Below are 23,517 nucleotides of genomic sequence, written 5' to 3' on the forward strand. Positions count from 1 at the left end.
CTGAAATTTTTTATAAGTTAAAAGATGCTTGAGGGCTATAAGCTTTTTTTATTTTTTTCTTTTTGTCACTGGTAAAAAGCATCCTGAATACTAAAGACCCTGTTCTATTATCTCCATTTTCATCTAGATTTAGAAATATAAGGGCAGATGAACAGAGGATTTATACAGTAGATTCATGTAAAAGAGAGAGTTTAGAGGAAATAATTTTAGCTTTAACCACATTGAACAATGACCTTTAGAGGGAAAAAAAATTCTTAAAATTCAATTAAAGAAATTTTAAAAGCATGGGGGAAATGATAATTTAGAAATAAAATGACCTGTAGTAGGAATACATGGAATGCCACATTGAATACTTCTCATCCCTATACTCCTGGGAGCTAGCCTGTTTGTGTTGGAGAGTTGAATGGTTCTGTCTTTAGTGGGGAGCAATGGAGATGGAGAGCAACACTAGGACGCCAGGGGACCACATGTCACTATGACTTTGATCCAATAAGTAACCCATCCATCTTTCCAAGGTTGATCATTCTTGCTGCTGAGAAATGAATTAATTTACATTCCTTCATTTAATGGCTGTATTACAATTGTAAATTTATAAGTGATGTTTTGAGATCTTATGCCTAATTACTGTGACAAGTTTGCATTTTTAAGCCTGTGCACATTGTTGGAATTTTACTCATCAAAGATTCCATTTTGGATGTTCCCAATAATATAAGTATTGGTGGGAATGTGTCTTTAAGGTTTACTTATCCAGTGCACTTGTGATCATTCATCTTCCACTTCCCTTAACTGGAAGGATGATCGGGGAAATTGTTCCATAGCTGATTTCTCTTTGAACATGCCATAACTTTAGGCAAATATTTGGCAAATTGTATTGAACATCTACAGGTCAAAGAGCATTTGTTCCACCGAAGGGTCATTCCTTGGACCGTTTATCCATTGCACGTATTTGAAACCCAAACATGATCATTCAGTTAGATCCGGAGAAATGAAGTGGATCCCATATTGTTTAGCTCTTAGCTTTCAGTGTCATATTTGTGCAGCAAACACCTTCTCATCACACTGTTCTAGAAAAGTAAAACAGGGCAAGGTAACTGTGGTGCACCTGTGAGGAGGCTGTCTTCATTACCTCTACCAGAAGAGCCATTAATATAAAAATGCTCATAAACAAAATGAGAAAGAACTTGGGGAAAATCAATAAGGCACAAATTGCACAATAAAGTCACTAATCTCTTTCCTGATAAATTTTTAGCAGGGAAGTTGTGCAAAGAAAGTCTTCAAGGAATAATTGTCTTCAACAAACTTTCTACTGGTCAGCAAAAACTTTTTTGCTTTGAAGTAAAAAACAAAAAAAGAAAGAAAGCAAAACAAAAAAATCAGCAAAAGAGCGGTAAATGGAGTAACACATCTTCCCAGCAAGAAAACTGAGCAGGGCAAGGTCACCGTCTTGTGTTTTCAGTATTATTTATCTATCTCGAAGTCTGTGGTTCGAAAGCATTTTATCAGCATTAATTAGTTTCTTTCCTTCAAAAATCTGAGAACATTCAACTCTGAATAGTTAAGTCAATTTAAATCTCAAAGTACAGTTTGGACATCAAGTAACATGTCTCTTGTAGGAGGGTTGTAAAGAAAACTAATTTCTATTTATTTGGTTTCCATTAAAAATATCACAAATTATTGGCTTTGGCTCATCTTACTGTTTTCTGTTTTGAAATTAATATATGTTCACCTTAGAAGATTTAAGAAATGTATAATAAGTAAAAGGAGAAAATAAATAATGCTCATAATCTTGTTCCATCGACAAAACATGTCTTATTTTGTATCATATTATACGTAGCTTTGCATCTTCCACTCAAAAATTTTTTCTTAGTATATGGTAAATGTTTTTTCTATGATATTTCTAATTCCACAAAGTATTCCATCATATGGATCCATCTTAATTTATTTAATCAATCTCCTTTACTAATCATTTGTTTTTAATTAAGCATAAGAACAAATCCTAACTTGACAGAATAAAGCAAATCTTGACTTCTCTCTCTTCCAAATGATGTAAAAGGAAGTCAAAGGAAACCTTATACAAACTCAGTAAATCAACAAATGCAAAAGTCTGGTCCAAAAATGTGAGGAACATACAAAGAAGAGAGGTAGGTAGGAGTATCCCAAGGGAAGGCTCATGGAAGGCAAACCAGAGCATACTTCCTCCAGTCACTTGAAGCATCTTTTTAAAACTGGAGCCATTAATCTACTTCTCTGGCTGGTTTGTTTTCATGGCAAAGAACTGGCTTTGGTTGCAACTCTCTCTGGCTGAGATAAATGGTTGTATGTAGAGCTATGTGGTGGCATGAAGGCCAAGCATGATTATAACCCCAGAGACACTGCATAGCTGTTTAACAGGGGCCAAGCCTAAGAAAGGCTCTTCCTGCAATCTCTATCTCCTCTCCTTCAATTCCCTTGAGTGCAGAGAGATTCCCTGGGCCACTGAATGTCCAAGAAGGGGGTTGGTAATAAATCCCCAAATTTATTCAAACATGGGGTTATATTTTCCCCCAAACCCAGCTGATCAAATATGTCAGAGCCTGGATAAGCATCATCCATTCAGTGCTTGAAACAGTTATCTGTTTATGCAGATATTAAGTTTATGCCTACTGTCCAGAATCAACACACCAGGCCTGTATAACAAATAGATAGAATTTGCAGAATTTTAGTTTATTTGACCTATCTATACACCAATCATTAAAAGTAGCCAAGGGGCAGAAGAGAGTAATAAAAGCTCTATCTAGAAGGAACACAGAACTTCTGAAGTAACTATAGATTCTTCCCTTAAGCTGTATGCTATTAGAGCTCAGCCTTTTTTAGTATCTTCTATAAGCCTGCCTCACTAAGTTGGTTGAGTGCCAGAATATGTGGAACTGACCATGCCATAATGGACTTCTTCTGCATTAAATCTTTCAGAGCTGGTAAATTTAGATGACCTAAAGAGCCATGTTATGTCTGTACCCCTTATCAAATTGGTATAAGAGTTAGAGACTTAAAACTGAGACCCGGATTTTCCCAGAAGGCTGCATTATTCAATCATCAGCAAATTAGAGGTTCACAGTAAACTAGAAATAATTGAGTTATCTGCTTCTAGGTATGAGAACATCTTCCCAGAAAGTCAGAAGGAATTTGCAACCTTTTCTGTTTGCTGGGTGGTCTGGGCCTTGCCCAGCATGAACTGTTTATGTGGCTGAAAATGTGAGAAGATCCTGTCATAGGAGAGTAGGTTCTGTGCAAATCTAAAAGTCAGGCTCTGCATCTTGCTGATGGCTTCTCATAAGGGGATAAAGCATCAAATTTGGTACATATTCCTCTCCTTCTGGTAGATATTTTCCCACATAGCTAATGGAGCTATGGAGTCATGTTCTGATCCTGCTTCTACCACCTACTAGGTATGTGACTTGGGCAAACTACTTATTCCTCAGTGTCACAGTTTCCTTATCTGTAAAATGGCGTGATAATGCATCTCCTAAGCAAGGTTGTTGTGAAGCTGAATTCAGTCTCTTTGGGACGGTGACTGGCTCAGAGTAAGAGCTCAGGGAATGTTAACTATTCTTACTTGCTGGTGTTAAAATGGAAAGGGCTGAAAAGAAAATTTCCACTGACAAAATGTTTATGCCTCTTTTTTAAGCTGTCAAAGTTCTGTTGAAATAGATGGAGAGCTTAAATGAAATTAATGAAGCATGCACCAGAGTAACATGAATAATAATCAACATATTTTTAAAAAGTGGGTTGAAAATGAAGAAAATCCTTTGCTCCAACAAAGAAACCAGGATATTTGGGGAGCACGTGATGTGTCCGGCATAGGTAATAACGATCACATCACATTTAGCCTTCCTCTCCCCAGTGTTGCTGTCGGCATTTTTAAAAAAGAAACAGAAGCTCTTGTGAGCAGTAGGATGAGGACTCAAGTCCAACATCTCTCAAAACCCTCCTCTTCCACTAACTCCAAAGACCACCCCGTTCCTCCTTCCTTGCCCTGTTGTTCCAAGCCTCCATTTTCTTTCTGTGATGTTGAGAGACCCTCTCCTGATGCTCTGCTCTCAGCGGAGCTGCTCCTCTCATGCTGCTCCAAAGGATACGGTCTCCCTGGACACAGGTGAGCTTCACAGGAATTGCTATGAGATATGGCAGCTTCATATGCATTTCCCCCCAACCTTAGCCAAATAGTGGCTTTTTTTTTTTTTTTTTTTTTGCAGTACACGAGCCTCTCACTCTTGTGGCCTCTCCTGTTGCGGAGCACAGGCTCCGGACGCGCAGGCTCAGCGGCCATGGCTCACGGGCCCAGCCGCTCCGCGGCATGTGGGATCCTCTCGGACTGGGGCATGAACCCATGTCCCCTGCATTGGCAGGCGGACTCTCAACCACTGCGCCACCAGGGAAGCCCCAAATAGCGGCTTCTTATGTCCAAGAATGGCTGACTAATGACTCACTTTATGGTCCCACGATGAAAACATAACAAAAGTTAGGGAGAAGCAATCAGAAATAAAAGACAAATTGTGGCCAGATATGTGTGTGTGTGTGTGTGTGTGTGTGTGTGTGTGTGTGTTGGCCTTGAAGCTGTGTCTGTGCATTCTTACTATGTTCCAGAAATAAACATTTGTATTCACACGGTTTGCTCAGCCTGCTACTGCGATTGCTCTCAGATATAGCACACTGTTTTGAAGAGGAACATTTATGTTCCTGACTTAGAGGGAAGTCAGAAGTTTGCTGAAGGGAAGTTTTTGGTTGGAAGCCGTTTGGCAGCCTGAACTTGGAGTAGTGCAGACTTGGGTTCAAATCTTGGCTCTGGTATTTAATAACTGTATGACCTTGAACAGTTTATATAACTTCTTAAGCCTCTTTTCCTTCTGTGTGAAAGGAGCATAACCATCTTTTTGCTAAAGGGCTCTCTGTGATGATCAATGAGGTAATGAGCATCAAATACATGGCACATAGATCAGATAGTGCCAAGTGAATGACAGTTATTATTAATGTGCACTGATTTCTTTAGAAAAGCCAGATATTCATAATCAGCAGCATTTTGCCTGGGTTATACACATAGTAGAATCCTAGATTTTCTCCTCAGCAAGTACCTATTGAAATTTTGCCATTTAGAAACTGATTTGCACACATACTATGGCAGCAACTTGTGTGCCCCTTAGAGTGGACACTTCTCATCAGCCTAGTCAACTCCATGTCACACCTCTGAGAATATGTGCAAACTTCAATATGTCCACAGACACAACATGGGCTTAAAATTTGAGGGAAGAGGTAAGAGATGGGTTTGTATAATTGGCTCTTTCTCATTATTCAAATATTCCACAAACACCATCCCCTCAGAGGGAACTTCCCTGACCACAGTAGCTCAAGACCCCTGACCACCCTACCCAACCCCCGTCAGCTGCTCTCTGTCCCGTTGACTCCTCTCTCTTTTCTTTCTTTCCTTTTCTTTCTCTCTTCTTTCCTTCCTTCCTTCCTTCCTTCCTTCCTTTCTTTCTTTCTTTCCCTCTCCCTTTCTTTCTTTTTTTTTTACAGTACATATATGCATTTATTGAAAAAAAGCTATGTATAAGTTAACCCATGCAGTTCAAGTAGAAGTGGACCCATGCAGTTCAAATTTGTGTTGTTCAAGGGTCAGTTGTAGTATGTTGAATTTTTTTAACATCTTTATTGGAGTATAATTGCTTTACAATGCTATGTTAGTTTGTGCTTTATAACAAAGTGAATCAGTTATACATATACATATGTTCCCATATCTCTTCCCCCTTGCGTCTCCCTCCCTCCCACCCTCCCTATCCCACCCCTCTAGGTGGTCACAGAGCATCGAGCTGATCTCCCTGTGCTATGCAGCTGCTTCCCAATAGCTATCTAGTTTACATTTGGTAGTGTATATATGTCCATGCCACTCCCTCACTTTGTCACATCTTACCCTTCCCCCTCCCCGTATCCTCAAGTCCATTCTCTAGTAGGCCTGCGTCTTTATTCTGGTCTTGCCCCTAGGTTCTTCATGACCATATTTTTTTTTTAGGTTCTATATATATGTGTTAGCATATGGTATTTGTTTTTCTCTTTCTGATTTACTTCACTCTCTATGACAGACTCTAGGTCCATCCACCTCATTACAAATAACTCAATTTCGTTTCTTTTTATGGCTGAGAAATATTCCATTGTATATATGTGCCACATCTTCCTTATCCATTCATCTGTTGATGGACACTTAGGTTGCTTCCATGTCCTGGCTATTGTAAATAGAGCTGCAGTGAATATTTTGGTACATGACTCTTTTTGAATTCTGGTTTTCTCAGGGTATAAGCCCAGTAGTGAGATTGCTGGGTTGTATGGTAGTGTTATTTTGAGTTTTTTAAGGAACCTCCATATTGTTCTCCATAGTGGCTTTATCAATTTACATTCCTACCAACAGTGCAAGAGGGTTCCCTTTTCCCACACCCTCTCCAGCATTTATTGTTTGTAGATTTTTTGATGATGGCCATTCTGAACGGTGTGAGATGGTATATCATTGTAGTTTTGATTTGCATTTTTCTAATGATTAATGATGTTGAGCATTCTTTCATGTGTTTTTTGGCAATCTGTGTATCTTATTTGGAGAAATGTCTACTTAGGTCTTCTGCCCATTTTTGGATTGGGTTTTTTGGTTTTTTGATATTGAGCTGCATGAGCTGCTTGTAAATTTTGGAGATTAATCCTTTGTCAGTTGATTCGTTTGCAAATATTTTCTCCCATTCTGAGGGTTGTCTTTTCGTCTTGTTTATGGTTACCTTTGCTGTGCAAAAGCTTTTCAGTTTAATTTCCCCTTTGTTTGCTTTTGTTTTTATTTCCAATTCTCTAGGAGGTGGGTCAAAATGGATCTTGTTGTGATTTATGTCATAGAGTATTCTGCCTATGTTTTCCTCTAAGAGTTTGATAGTTTCTGGCCTTACATTTAGGTCTTTAATCCATTTTGAGTTTATTTTTGTATATGGTGTTAGGGAGCATTCTAATTTCATTCTTTTACATACAGCTGTCCAGTTTTCCCAGCACTGCTTATTGAAGAGACTGTCTTTTCTCCGTTGTATATTCTTGCCTCCTTTATCAAAGATAAGGTGACCATATGTGTGTGGGTTTATCTCTTGGCTTTCTATCCTGTTCCATTGATCTATATTTCTGTTTTTGTGCCTGTACCATACTGTCTTGATTACTGTAGCTTTGTAGTATAGTCTGAAGTCAGGGAGCCTGATTCCTCCAGCTCCATTTTTCTTTCTCAAGATTGCTTTGGCTATTCGGGGTCTTTTGTGTTTCCATAAAAATTGTGAAATATTTTGTTCTAGTTCTGTGAAAAATGCCAGTGGTAGTTTGATAGGGATTGCATTGAATCTGTAGATTGCTTTGGGTAGTATAGTAATTTTCACAATGTTGATTCTTCGAATCCAAGAACATGTGGATATCTCTCCCTCTGTTTGTATCATCTTTAATTTCTTTCATCAGTGTCTTATAATTTTATGCATACAGATCTTTTCTATCTTAGGTAGGTTTATTCCTAGATATTGTATTCTTTTTGTTGCAGTGGTAAATGGGAGTGTTTTCTTAATTTCACTTTCAGATTTTTCATCATTAGTGTTTAGGAATGCTAGAGATTTCTGTGCATTAATTTTGTATCTTGCTACTTTACCCTATTCATTGATTAGTTCTAGTAGTTTTCTGGTAGCATCTTTAGGATTCTCTATGTATAATATCATGTCATCTGCAAACAGTGACAGCTTTACTTCTTCTTTTCCGGTTTGGATTCCTTTTATTTCCTTTTCTTCTCTGATTGCTGTGGCTAAAACTTCCAAAACTATGTTGAATAAGAATGGTGAGAGTGGGCAACCTTGTCTTGTTCCTGATCTTAGTGGAAATGGTTTCAGTTTTTCACCATTGAGGACGATGTTGGCTGTGGGTTTGTCATATATGGCCTTTATTATGTTGAGGAAATTTCCCTCTATGCCTACTTTCTGCAGGGTTTTTATCATAAATGGGTGTTGAACTTTGTCGAAAGCTTTCTCTTCATCGATTGAGATGATCATATCGTTTTTCTCCTTCAATTTTTTAATATGGTGTATCACATTGATTGATTTGCATATATTAAAGAATCCTTGCATTCCTGGGATAAACCCCACTTGATCATGGTGTATGATCCTTTTAATGTGCTGTTGGATTCTGTTTGCTAGTATTTTGTTGAGGATTTTTGCATCTATGTTCATCAGTGATATTGGACTGTAGTTTTCTTTCTTTTTGACATCTTTGTCTGGTTTTGGTATCAGGGTGATGGTGGCCTCGTAGAATGAGTTTGTGAGTGTTCCTCCCTCTGCTATATTTTGGAAGAGTTTGAGAAAGATAGGTGTTAGCTCTTCTCTAAATGTTGGCTAGAATTCACCTGTGAAGCCATCTGGTCCTGGGCTTTTGTTTGTTGGGAGATTTTTAATCATAGTTTCAACTTCAGTGCTTGTGATTGGTCTGTTCATATTTTCTATTTCTTCGTGTTCAGTCTCAGAAGGTTGTGTATTTCTAAGAACTTTTCCATTTCTTCCAGGTTGTCCATTTTATTGGCACATAGTTGCTTGTAGTAGTCTCGTAGGATGCTTTGTATTTCTGTGGTGTCTGCTGTTAGTTCTCCTTCTTCATTTCTAATTCTACTGATTTGAGTCTTCTCCCTTTTTTTACTGATGTCTGGCTAATGGTTTATCAATTTTTTTATTTTCTCAAAGGAGCAGCTTTTAGTTTTATTGATCTTTGCTAACATTTCCTTCATTTCTTTTTCATTTATTTCTGGTCTGATCTTTATGATTTCTTTCCTTCTGCCAACTTTGGGGTTTTTTGGTTCTTCTTTCTCAAATTGCTTTAGATGTAAGGTTAGGTTGTTTATTTGAGATGTTTCTTGTTTCTTAAGGTAGGATTGTATTGCTATAAACTTCCCTCTTAGAACTGCTTTTGCTGCATCCCATAGGTTTTGGATTGTCGTGTTTTCATTGTAATTTGTTTCTAGGTATTTTTTGATTTCCTCTTTGATTTCTTCAGTGATCTCTTGGTTATTAAGTAGTGTATTGTTTAGCCTCCATGTGTTTGTATTTTTTCAGATTTTTTTTTCTGTAATTGATATCCAGTCTCATAGCACTGTGGTCAGAAAAGATACTTGATATGATTTCAGTTTTCTTAATTTTACCAAGGCTTGATTTGTGACCCAAGATATGATCTATTCCAGAGAATGTTCCATGAGCACTTGAGAAGAATGTGTACCTTGTTGTTTTTGGATGGAATGTCCTATAAATATCAATAAAGTCCATCCTGTTTAATGTATCATTTAAAGCTTGTGTTTCCTTATTTATTTTCATTTTGGATGATCTGTACGTTGGTGAAAGTGGGGTGTTAAAATCCCCTACTATGATCGTGTTCCTGTTGATTTCCCCTTTTATGGCTGTTAGTATTTGCCTTATGTACTGAGGTGCTCCTATGTTGGGTGCATAAATATTTACAATTGTTATATGTTCTTCTTGGATTGATCCCTTGATGATTTTGTAGTGTCCTTCTTTGTCTCTTGTAGTAATCTTTGTTTTAAAGTCTATTTTTTCTGATATGAGAATTGCTACTCCAGCTTTCTTTTGATTTCCATTTGCATGGAATATCTTTTTCCATGCCCTCACTTTTAGTCTATATGTGTCCCTAGGTCTGAAGTGGGTCTCTTGTAGACAGCATATATACAGGTCTTGTTTTTGTATCCATTCAGTCAATCAAGGTCTTTTGGGTGGAGCATTTAATCCATTTATATTTAAGGTAATTATCAATATGTATATTCCTATTACCATTTTCTTAATTGTTTTGGGTTTTTTATTGTAGGACTTTTCCTTTTGTGTTTCCTGCCTAGAGCAGTTCCTTTAGCACTTGTTATAAAGCTGGTTTGGTGGTGCTGAATTCTCTTAGCTTTTGCTTTTGTGTAACGGTTTTAATTTCTCTGTCAAATCTGAATGAAATCTGTGCTGGGTAGAGTAATCTTTGTTGTAAGTTTTTCTCCTTCATCACTTTAAATATGTCCTGCCACTCCCTCCTGGCTTGCTGAGTTTCTGCTGAAAGATCAGCTGTTAACCTTATGGGGATTCCGTTGTGTGTTATTTGTTGCTTTTCCCTTGCTGCTTTTACTAGTTTTCTTTGTATTTAATTTTTGTTAGTTTGATTAATATATGTCTTGGCTTGTTTCTCCTTGGATTTATCCTGTATAGGACTCTCTGTGCTTCCTGGACTTGATTAACTATTTCCTTTCCCATATTAGGGAAGTTTTCAACTATAATCTCTTCAAATATTTTCTCAGTCACTTTGTTTTTCTCTTCTTCTGGGACTCTTATAATTTGAATGTTGGTGCATTTAATGTTGTCCCGGAGGTCTCTGAAACTGTCCTCAATTCTTTTCATTCTTTTTTCTTTATTCTGCTCTGCAATAGTTTTTTCCACTATTTTATCTTCAAGGTCACTTATCCGTTCTTTTGCCTCAGTTATTCTGCTATTGATCCCTTCTAGAGAATTTTAAATTTCATTTATTGTTTTATTCATCACTGTTTGTTTGCTCTTTACGTCTTCTACGTCCTTATTAAACATTTCTTGTGTTTTCTCCATTCTATTTCCAAGATTTTGGATCACCTTTAGTAACATTATTCTGAATTCTTTTTCAAGTGGATTGCCTATTTCCTCTTCATTTGTTAGGTGTGGTGGGTTTTTGCCTTGCTCCTTCATCTGCTGTGTGTTTCTCTGTCTTCTCATTTTGCTTAATGTACTGTGTTTGGGGCCTCCTTTTCACAGGCTGCAGTTTTGTAGATCCCGTTGTTTTTGGTGTCTGTCTCCAGTGGCTAAGGTTGGTTCAGTGGGTTGTGTAGGCTTCCTGGTGGAGGGGACTAGTGCCTGTGTTCTGCTGGATGAGGCTGGATCTTGTCTTTCTGGTGGGCCGGTCCACGTCTGCTGGTGTGTTTTGGGGTGTCTGTGGCCTTATTATGATTTTAGGCAGCCTCTCTGCTAATGGGTGGGGTTGTGTTCCTGTCTTGCTAGTTGTTTGGCTTAGGGTGTCCTGCACTGTAGCTTGCTGGTCGTTGAGTGAAGCTGGGTGTTGGTGTTGAGATGGAGATCTCTGGGAGATTTTTGCCGTTTGATATTACATGGAGCTGGGAGGTCTCTGCTGGACCAGTGTCTTGAACTTGGCTCTCCCACCTCAGTGGCATAGCCCTGACGCCTGGCTGGAGCACCAAGAGCCTGTCATTCACATGGCTCAGAATAAAAGGGAGAAAGAAAAGAAAGAAAGAAACAAGAAGATAAAATAAAGTAAAAGAAAATAAAGTTATTAAAATAAAAAATAATTATTAAGAAAAATTTTTTAAAAAGTAAAAAAAAAAAAAAAAAAAACAGCAAAAAAATGGACAGACAGAACAGTAGGACAAATGGTAAAAGCAAAGCTATACAGACAAATCAGACACAGAAGCATACACATACACATTCACTAAAAGAGAAAAAGGGAAAAAACTTATATATATCGCTGCTCCCAAAGTCCACCTCCTCAATTTTGGATGATTCGTTGTGTATTCAGGTATTCCACAGATGCAGGGTACATCAAAGTTGATTGTGGAGATTTAATCCGTTGCTCCTGAGGCTGCTGGGAGAGATTTCCCTTTCTCTTCTTTGTTCGCACAGCTCCCGGGGTTCAGCTTTCGATTTGGACTCGCCTCTGTGTGTAGGTCGCCTGAGGGCGTCTGTTCTTCACTCAGACAGGACGGGGTTAAAGGGGCAGCTGATTCGGGGCCTCTGGCTCACTCAGGCCGGCGGGGAGGGAGGGGCACGGAGTGCGGGGCGAGCCTGCGGCGGCAGAGGCCGGCGTGACGTTGCACCAGCCTGAGGTGCGCCGTGTGCTCTCCAGGGGAAGCCGTCCCTGGATCACGGGACCCTGGCACTGGCGGGCTGCACAGGCTCCCGGGAGTGGAAGTGTGGATAGTGACCTGTGCTTGCACACAGGCTTCTTGGTGGCTGCAGCAGCAGCCTTGGTGTGCCATGCCCGTTTCTGGGGTCCGCGATGAGCGGTTCACGCCGTGTCTGGAACTCCTTTAAGCGGCGCTCTGAATCCCCTCTCCTCGTGCACCAGGAAACAAAGAGGGAAGAAAAAGTCTCTTGCCTCTTCGGCAGCTCCTGACTTTTTCCCGGACTCCCTCCTGGCTAGCTGAGGCGCACTAGCCCCTTCAGGCTGTGTTCACGCCACCAACCCCAGTCCTCTCTCCCTGCTCTCTGACCGAAGCCCGAGCCTCAGCTCCCAGCCCCCACCCGCCCCGGCAGGTGAACAGACAAGCCTCTCGGGCTGGTGAGTGCAGGTCGGCTCCCATCCTCTGTGTGGGAATCTCTCCTGTTTGCCCTCTGCACCCTTGTTGCTGTGCTCTCCTCCGTGGCTCTGAAGCTTCCCCGCTCCGCCACCCGCAGTCTCCGCCCGCGAAGGGCCTTCCTAGTGTGTGGAAACCTTTCCTCCTTCACAGCTCCCTCCCCAAGGTGAAGGTCCCATCCCTATTCTTTTGTCTCTGATTTTTCTTTTTTTCTTTTGCCCTACCCAGGTACGTGGGGAGTTTCTTGCCTTTTGCAGGTCTGAGGTCTTCTGCCAGCGTTCAGTAGGTGTTCTGTAGGAGTTTTTACACGTGTAGATGTATTTCTGATGTGTTTGTGGGGAGGAAGGTTATCTCCGCGTCTTACTCTTCCGCCACCTTGAAGCTTTTCTTTCTTCCTTCCTTTCTTTCTTTCTTTCCTTTTTTCTTTCTTTCTTTCTTTTCTTTTCTTTTCTTTGTTTCTTTCTTTTCTCTTTCTTTCTTTCTTTCTCTCTCTCCCTCCCTCCCTTCCTTTCTTATATTTTAAATAGACTTGATTTTTTACAGCAGTTTTAAGTTCACAGCAAAATTGAGCAGAAAGCATAGAGAGCTTCCCTTGTACCCCCTGCCCCCATGTATACCTAAACTCCCCTGTTATCAGCATTCTGCACCAGAATGGCACTTTTTTTTAATGATTGATGAACCTACATTGACAGGTTATAATCACCCAACATCCATAGTGTACATTAGGGTTAACTCTTGGTGTTGTACATTCTGTGGGTTTGGCAATTATATAATGACATGTATCCACCATTATAGTATCATACAAAATATTTCTGCTGCCCTAAAATCCTCTGTGCTCCGCCTGTTCATTCCTCCCTCCTCTTAAACCTCTGATCTTCTTACTCTCTCTTTACTGATCTTTTTACTGCCATAGTTTTGATTTTTCCAGAAGGTCATATAATTGGATGTTTCACTTTTAAAAAGCATTTATCACTATATTTATTTATATGTTTAATTATTTATTGTTTTCTCCTCCCACTAGAATGTCAGCTATTTGGAAGCATGGCCATTTTATGACTTCTTAAGTGAGGGGTCCTCAGTACTAGACTATGCCTGGCTCAGAAAAGCCCTCAATAAATATGTATTAGTTTAGTAAATGATAAATATTTCCCCCATAAAAATTACCCTCATCCTTCTGCTAAGGTTAGAAACTAGTAATTAGAGATACTTGCACAAATGGCAATAATCATATTGATTTTTGTCATTATCTCCCAGATGCCAGGCATGTACTATGTATTTTAAGTGTATTATTTAATCCTCATAACAACCTTTTGAGGTAGATACTGTTTAACAGGTAATATGGGTAGTATATAGGTAGTCTAGCCATTTTACAGATAAGAAAATGAGGTTCAGAGAAGTTAACTTATCCAAGGTCTCAGAGTTAGTAAATGACAAAGTTAAGGCTCAAACTCAGGTCCATAGGATTCTAAAGTTGACACACTTAAAAAGTAAGTTGGAATTTAGAGCTGGAGGAAACCTACTAGTTCATGCTACTCCTTGGATTTGGAACATGGTTGGTTAACCTGAGTGCCTTTACTCTGGTCCATTTAACTTTATAGAGCATCTGCTCTTTGCTGTGCTGTATACTATAGGGCAGCACCTGGTTATTCTTAGAACTTCAGAGTCTCGGGTTCTACTCCAGATCTGATGACACAGAATCTGCATTTTGACAAAATCCCTGGGAGGTCTGTAGGCGTGAGATGTGTATGCTTGAGACACACTGTTCTGTAAGGATATCAAGACCCAAAACCCCCATGCCCCCAAGTAATGAATCAACCAGAATCTCAGCTTCAGAGCAGCTTGTACTTCAGAGGGGGAAAAGTTATCAATGTAAAATGCTTATCCATCCCCTAGCACTTGAAAAATACTTGGAATTATTATGAATTACCCAAGGACTGAGTTATCTGCCAAGTAGAGAGAGCTTAACGTAGCTGAGTGTGAACAATCCAGCCTCTAGTGTCCCAAACAGTATAAAATATTCTCTCTCAATAATGCGCAGGAAATGCAGCTTGTTTTTCTCTCGCTGTGATTCAGTGGTGGTGTTGGTGTCTGGGGGACAGTGTAATGTCAGGCTTTTCTAAGTGCAGTTGGTTAGATTTCTGTAATACAGTTTAGACCATAGTACATCTGCAATCATGCAGTAATGAGCATTGCCTGGGAGGGCTGATGTTTTACTACAAATCACAGAAATGCTACTGCATTTCCACCAGGGAAGTAGTGGGTGGTCAGTTTTAGCACAACTGGAGGCTGTTATGTTCTTACAATAGGGGACAAAGTGTTGTCTGTTTTCTAGTACTTCTAGTATTTACAAGCAATCTCAATCTTCATTACCCATTTTATCATTTGTGAGCTTATACACCAGGGAAAATGCACGTAGCTACCCCAGGTGTGCCATCTATCCCAGCATCGTACGCATCAAAATGCCATGTTGCTGTCCAGTTGCATCTCCCTGTTTCCTCTTAAGGTGTATTCGAGTCTGAGAATGAATTCAGCACTTTTATCAGTGCATTTGTTTTCTGCTTTGTGAGGCACATAACCGGCAAGTCTAGTCAGGGCGCTGTGTGCAAAGGAAATATCCCTGTGTCTGGAATGCAGAGTGGCCAGTTTCTCACATTTCTCATCTCTTTCTCCCTCCCTGAAACCACGCTTTCTATTTGCTCCCAGTTCTATGCAGACTACAATTATGTAGATTGCCTTTCATGCCGCTTATAAATTTCTGCATCCAGGACGAATGCAATTCATCCAGTTTTCTCCCCTTTTCTCCTTTGTAATTCAAGCTGTTGCCTCGTTCTTTCTCATTGATCACCGTACCACACCATCAAATGACTGTACAGTATGTTACACCTGACTTATCCATGTAAATCACCTGCAGTGGTGCTAATAGGTGCTGACAATTTCTTCATGTAACCATCAATGGGGAATAGTATCAGCATTGCAATAATATGCCTGCATTTGCTTTTTCTGGAATATGCTGTGGTTTGATGCTTGAACAATTCAACAGAATTCTGATGATTCAGTGGGAATGAGCAATAGATATTCATCCAACATCTTAATGTTTAAATCCTAGTTTATTTTATAGGCAAGGAAATTCATATTCATGGAGGTGAGATGATTTTTCAAGGTTTCATGGCTAGTCAATGACAGAGGGAAGATTTCTTTGACTGCAACATCCATCCCCTTCCCACACATTCCCTTTCTATCTTCTCTCTCTGCAAAATTTTAAATTCCAGAAAGGTCAACACACTCCTTTGCTATCTGAAGCTGGTTAATTGTGTGCGTGGAGTCTATTTTTTATCTTATTCCAAGTGGTCACTGACAAACTGCTGTATGAAATAAATTTTTTTTAGTTAAATAGATATTTTCTGCTATTTGTGAGCAAAAGTTTTTCTTTATTGTGGGTCCAACTGTATTTTAAGAAACTTTTAGTTTACCAAAAGGCCTAATGGTATTATCATTCTGGTCATCACTGTGTGGCAGTAAACAAGCAAGACAAAAAATCAAGTACTAGCCCTGGGTGTCGCCACACGTGTTGCTGTGCTTCTCAGGGAAAGCCACGGGACTGCTGAGACTCAGTGTATTTTTGTGTAACATTGTGTAATACATATGCCCTATTTAACTCATTGGATTTTTGTAAGCATTGAAGGATATAATGACTATGAAAGGCTTTGGAAACCATCAGAATACATAGATATATTCTGTATGTCAAAGCTGCACAGGCTTCAGTGGCTTGTCCCTATTTTTAGGGTATGATTTTGTAGAACTTTAGGTTATTTTCCAGAGACACATATATTTCTTTACAACAGAACTGCCTATATTATCCTGCTTTATTTAGACACAGCCTAACTTCTTCTGTATATGCTGTTATGGGGTAAAACTAATCTACACTAAGAGGTTAAATAAACTTTATTGCTGCTAAACATTTAAGAATTACTTTGTCAAACCAAAAAGAAAAAAAAAAAAAGAAAGAAAGAAAGAATGAAAGAAATACACTGTAAGTCATTAGGTATTTGCCAGGCTCATACTATGAATTTATGTTAGGCACTGCCCTAGGGAGGCTACTAGGACTTTCTTGCCCCCAAAGAATTTAAAATGAAGACAAACAAAAAATGGAGTCATTGACCTGAGCCTTGACTTTATAATACATTTACAATAATTGCTCTTTTCCTTCCTCAGTACCATCAACAGTTGATTCTCAAGTGTAGTAAACATGCGAAAAGCTATCCGTTAGCTGATGTTTTATAATTCTCATTTTAAGAGTTTTTCAAGTGAAACTTACTTTACTGTGTCTTGTATTCAACTTGCCAACTTGTTATCATGGGACAATATCTTCTCAGCCATCAAGGCCAAGCTCAAGTCCCACCACTAACTACAGCAATGATTTTCCAAGTGAGGTCCCTGCACCAGGAGCTTCAGCATCACCTGAGATCTTGAGAGATCCACCCCAGGCCTACTTAGTCTGAGCCTCTGGGGGTGGAGCTTGGTCCTCTGTGTTTTAACAAGCCTTCCTGGACATTCTGATGCATGTTCAAGTGTAAGGTCCACTGTTCCAATAAAACCTCAAGGAACAAGTCATAAGTTGTGAATAGGCTAACAGAGGCCAGGAAGGACATGCACATGAGGGAGGGGGCTGTGACTGAGATTATAAAGAGAGGGAGGAGGGAACTGAGTTGAACTGGAGAGCAGCCCCTGCTTGATGGGAGCAGCTGCTGATTATTTCACCCATTGGTTGCCTTTTAGGAACATGAAGCAAGTTCAAATATAATTTTCCAAAAGATAAAAACATGACTGTCTTACAAACATATAGTGAATGCCTGTCAAAGATGAATCTAATTAAGAAATTAGCAAGATCATAAAGGTGGTTCAAAGGAGAAAATGAGAGACTGGCATATTTATATAGTCAATAGAAGAAAGAACGTTTAAATAAGATTAATTTAGTTACAAAACTAGTTAATACCCTACCAAGTAATAAAACCGTTACCAACAGGATTATTTTTTCTACTGGACAAAAATAATTCACAACCTATCTTCTACAAGTGAGCATCTAACTTTAAAAAGTCTTGGCCCTAATCAATAGTAAATAGTAAATCAAACAATATTTCATCCCTAGAGTCTAGGGCCTAGGTTGCCAAGAGCTGAGACAATTGTATAAGTCTTAAGAATTGCATTAATCTTGTATAAATTTTAGACAATGCTCTATTAAGACTGAAAGAACATGTAGGAATCTTTTTGAGTTATTTACAATGTTTGGATAATTTTTTCTTAACAAGTAAGACTAGCAGACCTTCCATTTTAAAAAGGAGACTGAGAATCAGGACTTACATGTGAAATTTTTCCAGTAACAAATATAGACTAGATAAAATGGGCTGGAGGACAGATGACTGTGGATTGCCACCTTGCAACCCAAGTATTAACCATTATTGAATTTGAAAACTCCAAAAATATTCTATTCATCATTTGATGCCACTCATTCTGTTAATTTTCCCCACTGTGTCCAGTTAAGCACTCTGTGTTTCATTATTAAAGTCTGTTATCCAACTTATAAAAGCAGAACTAGCAGGGCAGTCTCTTGTTCAAATGTGCTTACTGGCTATTTCAGGCCTCAGCTCCCCCTGCGTTCTTCAGAAAATTTCAGCAGCTTTGCTTTGGTGCAGTCTGCTTTCTTTTATAATTTCAACCTGAGGTACAAGCTTCTTACCCTATCAATATTCAAGGAATTCAAGGCGAGATTGGGCATGAAAGAAGTGTCTAGGCAAAAGTAATACCAAAACCATTTAAATCCTTATTACAACATTCTTAAGTAGAGGGATGCGATTTGAGGATTTTCATAAAAGAGGATTTTTTCTTCCTGCTTTTCCCCTTGTTGTTCCAGCATCTTCTACCCATTGAGGCAATATCTTTCAAGCCTCAGAAGAAGGACATATACAACCCAGAGCAAAGAAATCAATGCTCAGCTTTGAGTTTCAAATTTGGCTTTTAAAAAGGTTGCAAGAAGCAGAAACAGAATTGAAACTCAATGTAGGTTGCTTGTGGGATTTTTTTTCACATTCCAAAACACTGATTTTGCATATAGAGAGCCAAAGTTGGGTGGACTCTGAGTTTAGAATTCATTCATTCATTCATTTATTCACTTATCCTACAATTAGTTATGGAGCATCTACAATGTACCAGGCATGGGGTATGCAGTAGTGAACAAAACAGAGTGTTCTCATGGAGTTTACATTCTGATGGGTGTAGCTGGACAATAAGTACATCACAAGTAAACAATAAGTCAGCTGGTAATAATTGCCACAGGGGAAAAAAGGGCAGAGGGCAGAGAGAAAGAGACAAGGAGTGTCACAGAGGGTACGGTTTCCATTTTATACATAGTTGTGAGGAAAGTCTCTCTGATGTGTGATAAGTGATCAGACCTGAAGGCAGTGAGGGAAAAACCATGCAGATCTCTGGGGTCTGAGGAAAGGGAACAGCCTAAGCAAAGGCACAAGTCAGGAGGTGGCTAGAGTATTGCCAGAGAGGAGGAGGGAAAGGCAGGTCACAAAGTGTTTCATAGGTCAACGTCAGAACGTTGGACTTTACTCTGAGTGAAGGGGAAGCCAGTAGAGAGTACGTGTAGAGTAGACGAATGATGATGCCAGTTATGTAACTTGCATTTTTAAAGGAGTCACTGTGGCTGATTTTCTGAATATTGACTCTAGAGATCCAGGGGAGGAAACAGAGGCCAGTGAGTAGACAATTACAGTGATACAAGTGAACGCTGTTGGTGTCTCAGACCATCATGGTAGCAGTGGAGGATTGAGGAATTATCAGCTTCTGGTTGTATTTTAAATAGTGAGAACCATAAAACACCAAGGGGGACAAGACTATGACTAAAGGGCTGGAAGGAACAATTGCAGGAGTTCCGGACTTGAGCTGACATGCAGTGTCTCCAGGAAATGCCCAGCACCCTTTCCCTTTTTGCTTCAGGCCAAGATCTGGAGATCAAGGGAAGATGGGACCCTTGGATAAGTTTGAGGGGATTCTGGAGAAGAAGGTTTTATTTAGGCAACTATAAGCCTCATGGAAAAGTGCTGAGTTCTGTATGATGTCGGGATGGTAGAGGGGCTCCAGGGGGTTGAAGAGCCTGAGAAGATGGACAAGAGGACCACTTCTCGGATTCTTATGCACACTGCATGGTGAGCAACCAGAAATTTCCCATAACCCTGACAAGGAAACAATGGTAGGGGGAAAGAAAGCCAGCAGACAAAAAGAATCTGTGGCCAGGACCAGGAGAACACAGTGTGTAAATATTTGTTTACCAGCGTCCATGGCAGGGTTGGAGATGCTGGTTGCAGCAGACAAAGAAGGATTGGATTCTAATATCGAAGACTATGTGGTTCTAATGATGCCCTGGGGGATGCCAGCAAAAACAGGAGCAATTCACAAAAACAAAATCTCCTCTGTCAATGAAGAGAACTTACCCTAACAGAGCTTTATTAAAAGTGTGCAATCTCCAACAACACTAAGACAACACTGATTAAAAAACAAACAACTCTAGCCGAAATTCCTGTTTACTCTATCAGGGTTGAGTCAAAGGAGGAGCAGATATAATTCTAGAGTCTTGAATCAAGGAAAGGTATTCAAGTATCTAGCATTATTTGCCCTATTAGAGACCCCCCCCAATCTATTTTTATTGTTTACATAGCCTGTAGCAAAATAGAATGAGAAGAGTAGTCACATAATTGTTTTTGTAAATTTTTCTGGCTAAACTATTGTGATTAGGTACTGTGGTGAAAAAATACTAATAGCTTCCAATTTTATTTGTGGTAGGAACAGTCTAGTCTCAGCTTTCCTTCTACCCACATCCATGCACCCATCCTCCTCCAGGGTTTTAAGTTCTCTATCTGTAAAATAAAGGGCTTGTGCAGAAAATCTTTATAATTCCTTTAACTCTAAAGTTATTGGACTTTAAGTTATTGCAACTTAAACCTTTTTTAGCTGTTTCCTTTCCCATCACTTGCCCCTGCATCTGGCTCTGTGCCTTGCTCATATTGGGTTTTAAATGACTTTTTACCTTCTGTGTGAATGATGAATGAGGAGGGTGACTGTACACTGAATCCACTGCAGTGCCTTGCTCAAGGTAAAAAGCCTGACTGACCCTCGACTGAACCCCACTGGTGATGAGAATAAGGCAGATTAAGCTTGGGCCATGGCCAGCTTATTTCATAACCTTTTCCCCTCGGTGCCACAACCTCGCTACTTTCTAGTTTAGTCCCTTAGAAAATACAATAACATATTTGGATTCTACTCATCTCTTCGGTTTACTTCACTCTTAGCTATTCTAAGGCAATAGAACAAGGAGCTGAACATGTCCTGACACTTAAGACCCCCTGATGGTAGCAAATATAATTTTTTTTTTTTACTGTATGTGAAGGGACTCAAACCCATCATTCAAAGGGCTGGCTAGAAAGTTCCAATGCCCAGAATCACTCAGATAGGAGGCAGATAGGGCTCTTCTTAGAGAAAAGTGCTGCACTGGTCTGATCATGTCTATGAAGGATGCGGTTCTGCCTGGTCTCTATAGATGCCACCTTCTTCACTGATTTTCTCTCTCCAAATGAAGCAGAAAACTCAGGCTCACATTGACTGTTTTCTAAAACGAGGTAGGAATGAATATGAATAGAAAATGCAGAGAGGAGACCCCATGGGATTAAGGAAGGCAAGGCATGTTGAAGAGATGCATACATGGGTTGGTGTTTTGTTAGAATGTGATAGGAAGAGGAGGGAGTTTGAGATGGAGGGAACTGTCAAAGCAAGTGCATGGAAGGGGAAAGAGGAAGAGCAGGGACACATAGGGAACAGCAAGTAATTAAGTCACCAATTTGTCTGGAATCTGCAGTTCTTGTCAAGCCAGAACCATAAGTTGATGGTGCCATGTTTAGAAAAGTTTGAATTCTGAGGCCAAGAAATCTATTTTCACAAAGTCAATAATTCAAGAAAATGTGGCAAGGTTCATGTGATAATCTCCTGGATGTGTGGTACAGAAAGTAGTGGAACATGGATAATTGTGACCCACATCTCCATCTTTGGCCTTCAAGCAAAAGGAAGTAACTTGTCTTAAAGATGAATGTGTAAATGATTTTTGACGGATTTCAAGCAGCACTTGATTTTTGTGGGCTTTTTGATTTGGAATGAATATATGCCTACATTATCCAGTTTTTTGTACTGCTGGAAAATATTTCATTGCAGAAAAGAGAAACCTTCACATTTTAATAAACCTTTCTGAATTCTTTGCTGTTGCTGTGCATGTATTAACACAAATTTGGGTTAAGGATAAATTAATAAGAATTGTAAGGATTTAATTTTCTGAAAACTATATGCATTTTTGGAATGAATTTACTCATCTATAAAGTACCAACAATGTGCAAGCAGTTTAGGCTTAAAATTTTTTTTCATGATTTCAGACATTTTTCTTTAATATTCTTTCTCTCTATCTATTCTCTGTATATTCTGATTCAATACACCTCCCTGGTTCTGTACACATACTAGTTCCAGGACAAATCACTAGGGTATCTAGACCTTAACACTTATTCTGTAATTTTGCATGAATTGGATATCTGTAGCTTTAGTTTTAGGGTGAGTACAGTGATAGCACGGAAAGAACAAAGGCCTTGGAGATGGAAGAACCAGGGTCAGAATCCCCTCTCTACCACTTAATAATCTAGTGGCCTTGGGCAATTTTTAAAAATTCTCCCATGATTATTTTTCTCATCTGTATAGTGATACAAACAATGCCAAACTTCAGCCTGTAAAGAAGAATGATGTGAATTTCTCCCAAGTGCTGTTAAGTCCCCTACATAGGAACCTTCAAGTGAAATTTCAAAGATGCGAACGTGTGTTTGCATGTCCAGTCACGTAAGTTAGTTCACGTGTCTGGTGTACATTGTCACATGCATGCATCCTCTACAAGTGGTTGTGCTTTTGTGTACTTTACAGTACTGTATAGAGTACAGTAGTACAGTATCTTTATTTCAAGCTAGATCTGTAAGAGGATGACATCACTGAACTCCTTGCTGTGCAACACGAGGAGCTTACCAATGGAGACCTGGTGGAATTTGAGGCCCAGAGAAAGGTCGAAGAGGGACAAGAGGAAGAAGAAGTAACTGAAGAACCAAAGAGATTCATGACACAGAAAATGGCAAGGGGATTTTTTTTTTAATTTGAGGAGGCACAGTTAGTTTTTGAGGCACAGGACCAGAATGTAGAACGGCACACAAAGGTTATAGCAGCTGTTCAGAATGCAGTCTAGTGCTACCGTGTCATCTATGATGTGAAAAAAATAGCTACTGCCCAGATATCACTGAATATTTTTTCAAGAGGGTAAATAGCCTTGAATCCAGCAAGAAGCCAGAACCTGTGCCATCAACATCAGGCGTGAGTGAACTTGCAGCTTGCCCTCCGTCTCCCACTGCTGATGATCCTTCAGCTCTATGATCTCCCACCTCCTCTCCCTCCTCCAGTCAGTAACTCTTCTTGCCTATTCATTCCATGCCAGCCCCTGTATGCCAGCTGTTGTACTGTACTGTACTACTGTATTTCTCAAGGTACTGTACTGTAAGATTAAAAATGTTTTTTTGTTATTTTTATGTATTATTTTTGTGAAAAGTATTATAAACCTATTACAGTACAGTACTATATAGCCTATTGTGTTAGTTGGGTACCTAGACTAGCTTTGTTGGACTTATGAACAAATTGGGGAACATTTTGTATGTAGGGGACTTACTGTATATCTGTATAAGGCAGTACTGAACACTGACTATCTTTCCTCTTCTCCCTTCCTCACCCCTCTCCTTCCCCATAAAATATAGTACTTACTTTCTCAGTCCTTTTCCAAAAATCTTCCATTTTCACTGAAAACCACCACCCACTGTGTGACCTTGAGGAAGTAATTTCTGTCCTCTGGGCATTGGTCACTCTGATTAAAGTAAGAGGACTAAAGGTGATTGCTATGGGACCTTACTTATATCACTATCATTCAGCGAGTTTGGGGATCTCACCTAATTCCTGGCTCAGCTTTTTTTCTGCTGTCCATCCCCTCCCACCAGCCAGGAATACTA

The sequence above is a fragment of the Hyperoodon ampullatus genome (genome assembly GCF_949752795.1).
Source record: "Hyperoodon ampullatus genome assembly, chromosome: 5".
Taxonomy (NCBI): Eukaryota; Metazoa; Chordata; class Mammalia; order Artiodactyla; family Ziphiidae; genus Hyperoodon; species Hyperoodon ampullatus.